General features: G+C 54.8%; 1 long non-coding RNA gene across 1 annotated transcript; it reads left to right on the forward strand.

Annotated features, from left to right (window-relative positions):
• The first annotated feature begins 5374 nt into the window (after nucleotides 1-5374).
• Nucleotides 5375-6145, forward strand: LOC132322625 (uncharacterized). The gene is made up of 2 exons (XR_009485149.1): nucleotides 5375-5917; nucleotides 6000-6145. It is a non-coding gene; the product is annotated as an uncharacterized LOC132322625 (long non-coding RNA).

The raw sequence follows: 6145 nt of genomic DNA on the forward strand, positions 1-6145 counted from the left end.
AAGGAGGAGGTTGGGAATGGTGGGGTGGGAATGGGATGGGATTGAAGGTCCATGGATCCCATCAATGGAATTCTGGGATTCTGGGATCCAGGATCCATCCCGAGGGGGTTTTATGGGATTTGGGGATGGAGAAGGGAAGGGAGACCCTTCCTGGAGTCCCCAATTCCCAGGGAATTCCCAAAATTCCTGCCCAGAGAGGAGCTGGGATGGGGATGGATCCAATGCCAGGCTGGGGGAGCTGGGAATGGAGGGAATTCCCTGGGAAAGAGGGAAATGGGATTGGGGAAGGAATTCCTGGGGTATCCCAGTGATCCCAAAAATCCCCAAATCCCACAGAAAATGTCAAATCTCAAAAAAAATTCCCAGAAAGTCCCCCAAAAATCCCGGAAATCTGGGAGGGATTTGGGCTGGAATTCCCAGAGAATCCCTGGGAGTGTCCAAGGAAAGGCTGGAAAATCCCAGAATTGTGGGGTGGGAATGGGACGGGATTGAAGGTCCGTGGATCCCATCCCAAACCATCCCAGGATTCTGGGATCCAGGATCCATCCTGAGGGGTTTTTATGGGATTTGGGATGGAAAAGGGAAGGGGAGTCCCCAACTCCCAGGGAATTCCCAAAATTCCTTCCCAGAGAGGAGTCAGGGTGGGAATGGGATGGGATTGAAGGTCCATGGATCCCATCAATGGAATTCTGGGATTCTGGGATCCAGGATCCATCCTGAGGGATTTTTATGGGATTTGGGATGGAAAAGGGAATGGAGACCCTTCCTGGAGTCCCCAATTCCCAGGGAATTCCCAAAATTCCTTCCTGGATCCCAAAATTCTCCTCCAATGGGATTGGATCCCTCCCAGATCCCATCCCAGGATTCTGGGATCACTCTTCCCATCCCAATGAAAATTCCAGGATTTTGGAAAAGAGTGGGAGAAGGGGAAATCCTCGGGAAGTTTTGGGTTTTTCTGGGTGGGATGGAAGCAGAAATGGGAAAACACGGAGAGGTTTTTCTGGAATGTTCCCGAATTTTCCTGAGGTTTTCCCTGCGGCCCCACAAGGATTGCTGGGAATGAAGGAAATTTGGGAATTAGGGGATGAGGGGAATTTGGGAATTGGGATAAGGGAAATTAGGGAATGAGGGGAATTAGGGGATGAGGGGAATAAGGGAAATTAGGGAATTGGGATGAGGGAAATTCAGGAATTTGGAGAATTAGGGAATGAGGGGAATGAGGGAATTGTGATGAGGGAAATTTGGGAATTTGGGGATTTAGAGGATGAGGGAATGGGGGAAATTTGGGGATGAGGGGAATTAGGGAATTTGGGGAATTAGAGAATGAGGGAAATTAGGGAATTTGGAGAATTAGGGAATTTGGAGAATTAGGGAATGAGGGAAATTAGGGAATTTGGGGAATTAGAGGATGAGGGAATGGGGGAAATTTGGGGATGAGGGGAATTAGGGAATGAGGGAATTGGGATGAGGAAAATTAGGGAATTTGGGGAATTAGGGAATGAGGGGAATGAGGGAATTGGGATGAGGGAAATTAGGGAATTTGGGGAATTAGGGGATGAGGGAGTGGGGGAAATTTGGGGATGAGGGAAATTAGGGAAAAGTGGAAAGAGGGAATGAGGGGAATTAGGGAATTGGGGTGAGGGAAATTTGGGAATGAGGGGAATTAGGGAATGAGGGGAATGAGGGAATTGGGATAAGGGGAATTTGGGAATGAGGGGATTTAGAGGATGAGGGAATGGGGGAAATTTGGGGATGAGGGGAATTCGGGAATTTGGGGAATTAGAGAATGAGGGAAATTAGGGAATTTGGAGAATTAGGGAATGAGGGAATTGGGATGAGGGAAATTTGGGGAATTTGGGGAATTAGAGGATGAGGGAATGGGGGAAATTTGGGGGTGAGGGGAATTAGGGAAAAGTGAAAAGAGGGAATGAGGGGATGAGGGGAATTATGGAATTGGGGTGAGGGAAATTAGGGAATTTGGGGAATTAGGGAATTTGGGGAATTAGGGAAATGAGGGGAAATAGGGAATTATGGGAATTAGGGGATGAGGGGAAAGAGGGAATTGGGATGAGGGGAATGAGGGGATTTAGGGAAATTAGGGGATGAGGGGATGGGGAGAATTTAGGGGATGAGGGGAATTAGGAAATTGGGATGAGGGAAATTTGGGACTGAGGGGAATTTGGGGATGGGGAATGAAGGGAATGAGGGGAATGAGGGGATGGGGGCATGGTAATGAGGGAAATTGGGGAAACAGGGAACAAGAAATTAGGGAATTAGGGGATGAGGGGAATGAGGGGATGAGCGAAATTAGGCAAAAAGGGAAGAGGGGATGAGGGGAATTAGGGGATGAGGGAATTTAGGGAATTAGGGGATTAGGGAATTGGGATGAGGGGATTTAGGGGATGAGGGGAATGAGGGGGTTTAAGGAAATTAGGGAATGAGGGGATGGGGAGAATTAGGGGATGAGGGGAATTAGGAAATTGGGTTGAGGGAAAATTGGGATTGAGGGGAATTTGGGGATGGGGGAATGGGAATGAGGGGATGGGGAATTGGGGAGTAAGAAATCAGGGAATGAGGGGGATTAGAGAATTAGGATGAGGGAATGAGAGAAATTAGGAAATTCAGATGAGGGGAATCGGGGGGTGAAGGGAATGAAAGGGGGATAAGGGGAATTGAGGGAATGAAAGGACTGAGGGGGGATGGGGGGAATAAGGGGATGAAAGGAATAAGGAAATGAAGGGAATGAAGGGAATGAGATGAGGGGAATAAGGGAATTAAGGGACTGAGGGGGATGAGGGGAATAAGGAGATGAAGGGAATAAGGGGCTTGAAGGGAATGTGGGAATGAAGGGACTGAGGGGCTGAAAGACTGAGGATGATGAGTGGGCTGAGAGGTGAAGGGGGCTAAAAATACTGAAAGGCTGAGGGGGCAGAAGGACTGAGAGTGTCCAGGGACTGAGGGGGACAAAAGCCCTGAGGGGCTCTGAGGGCCCGCGGGTGCTGAAGAACCGAGGCCGCTGAGGCACTGAAGGTGGTGAGGGGCCGAGGGGGCTGCAGAACCGAGACCGCTGAGGGGCCGAGGGGGCTGAGGGACCGAGGCCGGTGAAGAGCCGAGGGCTCTGGGGGACTGAGGCTGCTGAGGGGCCGAGGCCGCTGAAGAACCGCGGGTGGTTGAAAACCGAGACGGCGGAGGGACTGAGGGCACTGAAGAACCGCGGGCGGTGAAGAACCGAGACGGCGGATGGGGACTGAGGGCGCTGAAGAACCGCGGATGGTTAAAAACCGAGGCCGCTGAGGGCTTTGGAGGACCGCGGGCTCTGAGGGACTGAGGCACTGAGGGCGCTGAAGAACCGCGGGCGGTTAAATAACCGAGGCCACGGAGGGCGCTGAAGAACCGGGGGCTCTGAGGGACTGAGGGCGCTGAAGAACCGCGGGCGGCGAAGAACCGAGGCCGCTGGGATATTAAGGCCGCTGGGAGATTGAGGCCGCTGAGGGACTAGGGCCGCTGAAGAACCGCGGGCGGTTAAAAACCGAGGCCGCTAAAGAACCCGAAAAGCTGAGGAGCCGCGGGCACTGAAGGACTGAGGCCGCTGCAGGGCCGAGGTCGCAGTTAAAGCGCGGGAAGCACCGCCCACCTCTGACGCCACCGTGGACGCCCGAGAGGGGGCGGGACTTTCCCCGCAGCTCGCGTCGCCATTGGCCGCCCCCTCGGCGCCTCCCGCCGCCATTGGCCGGTGCCGCCCCGCCTCCCCCGGCGAGCCGGCGGGCGGGCGGGGCGGGGGCGCGAACGTGCGGCGCGGGCCGTTCCCGCGGGCGGGGGGCGCGCGCGGCGCCTCGTGGGGAACTGCACGTAGCCAGGGCGGGGAGGGCACGCGCCGTTCCCGCCAGCGCCGGGGGGAGCGGGCGGGGGGGGCACGTCAGGAACGTCAGCGGCGGGAGGGGAGAGAGAGGGAAAGAGGGGAGATCATGGGGGACAGATCGGGGGTGTCCATGTTTGTGAGGGGAGATCATGGAGGAGATGGGGGTGTCCATGTTTGTGAGGGGAGATCATGGAGGAGATGGGGGTGTCCATGAAGGGAGATCATGGAGGAGAGATCGGGGGTGTCCATGTTTGTGAGGGGAGATCATGGAGGAGATGGGGGTGTCCATGAAGGGAGATCATGGGGGACAGATCGGGGGTGTCCATGAGGGGAGATCATGGGGGAGATGAGGGGTGTCCCTGAGGGGAGATCATGGCGGAGAGATTGGGGGTGTCCATGAGGGGAGATCATGGCGGAGAGATCGGGGGTGTCCCTGAGGGGAGATCATGGAGGAGAGATCAGAGGTGTCCATGAAGGGAGATCATGGCAGAGTTCGGGGGTGTCCATGAGGGGAGATCATGGAGGAGAGATCGGGGGTGTCCATGAGGGGAGATCATGGCGGAGAGATCGGGGGTGTCCATGAGGGGAGATCATGGGGAACAGATCGGGGTGTCCATGAGGGGAGATCATGGAGGAGAGATTGGGGGTGTCCATGAGGGGAGATCATGGGGAACAGATCGGGGTGTCCCTGAGGGGAGATCATGGGGGAGATGAGGGGTGTCCATGAGGGGAGATCATGGCGGAGAGATCAGGGGTGTCCATGAGGGGAGATCATGGGGGAGATGAGGGGTGACCATGAGGGGAGATCATGGCGGAGAGATTAGGGGTGTCCATGAGGGGAGATCATGGGGACAGATCGGGGTGTCCATGTTTGTGAGGGGAGATCATGGAGGAGATGGGGGTGTCCATGAAGGGAGATCATGGCGGAGAGATAGGGGGTGTCCATGAAGGGAGATCATGGCGGAGAGATCGGGGGTGTCCATGAGGGGAGATCATGGGGGAGATGAGGGGTGTCCATGAGGGGAGATCATGGGGGAGATGAGGGGTGTCTCTGAGGGGAGATCATGGCAGAGAGATTGGGGGTGTCCCTGAGGGGAGATCATGGCGGAGAGATCAGGGGTGTCCATGTTTGTGAGGGGAGACCATGGCGGAGAGATCAGGGGTGTCCATGAAGGGAGATCATGGGGGAGATCAGGGGTGTCCCTGAGGGGAGATCATGGGAGAGATCAGGGGTGTCCCTGAGGGGAGATCATGGCGGAGATGATGGCTGTCCATGTTTGTGCGGGGAGACCATGGAGGAGAAGATGAGGGGTGTCCATGAGGAGAGTTCATGGGGAAGATGTGAGATGTCCATCATTGTGGACATGAGGTGCCTCCGTGGTTGTGAGGGGCAGCCATGAGGGAGGATCATGGGTGAGATGAGGGGAGATCATGGAGGAAGATGAGGGGCGGCCATGGGACCTGAGGGGCGGCCATGAGGGGAGATGATGGAGGAAGATGACGGGCAGCCATGAGGGGAAATGATGGAGGAAGATGAGGGGCAGCCCTGAGGGAAGATCATGGAGGAAAATGAGGAGCAGCCATGAGAACTGACGGGAGATCATGGAGGAAGATGAGGAGCAGCCATGACGGGAAATGATGGAGGAAGATGAGGGGCAGCCATGGGACCTGAGGGGAGATCATGGAGGAAGATGAGGGGCAGCCATGAGGGAAGATCATGGAGGAAAATGAGGAGCAGCCATGAGAACTGACGGGAGATCATGGAGGAAGATGAGGAGCAGCCATGACGGGAAATGATGGAGGAAGATGAGGGGCAGCCATGGGACCTGAGGGGAGATCATGGAGGAAGATGAGGGGCAGCCATGAGGGAAGATCATGGAGGAAGATGAGGGGCAGCCATGGGACCTGAGGGGCGGCCATGAGGGGAGATGATGGAGGAAGATGAGGAGCAGCCATGAGGGAAGATCATGGAGGAAGATGGGGGCAGCCCTCATTCCTGCTGCTTTGGAATATTTTTTCTCAGGTGTGGCAGCAGAACAAGCTGCCTCCCATCCCAAGGTGAGATCTCAAGGCGCTGGATTTCACAGGCACCTCCTCTGCATATGTAATAACTCACTTTTCATTTTAATTTTCATTTTAGCACGTCATGAGCTGACTGAGAAACCCAAGCCTGAGGAAATTTAAGAGTGTTTCTGGAGGATTTGGGCTCCTGCATGGATGCACTGGAGAAGGTATTTGGTTTTAGACATTAAAAAAATACATTAAAAAAATTTTGTTGGGAAATCA

Source organism: Haemorhous mexicanus (genome assembly GCF_027477595.1).
Source record: "Haemorhous mexicanus isolate bHaeMex1 chromosome 3 unlocalized genomic scaffold, bHaeMex1.pri SUPER_3_unloc_3, whole genome shotgun sequence".
Classification (NCBI taxonomy): domain Eukaryota; kingdom Metazoa; phylum Chordata; class Aves; order Passeriformes; family Fringillidae; genus Haemorhous; species Haemorhous mexicanus.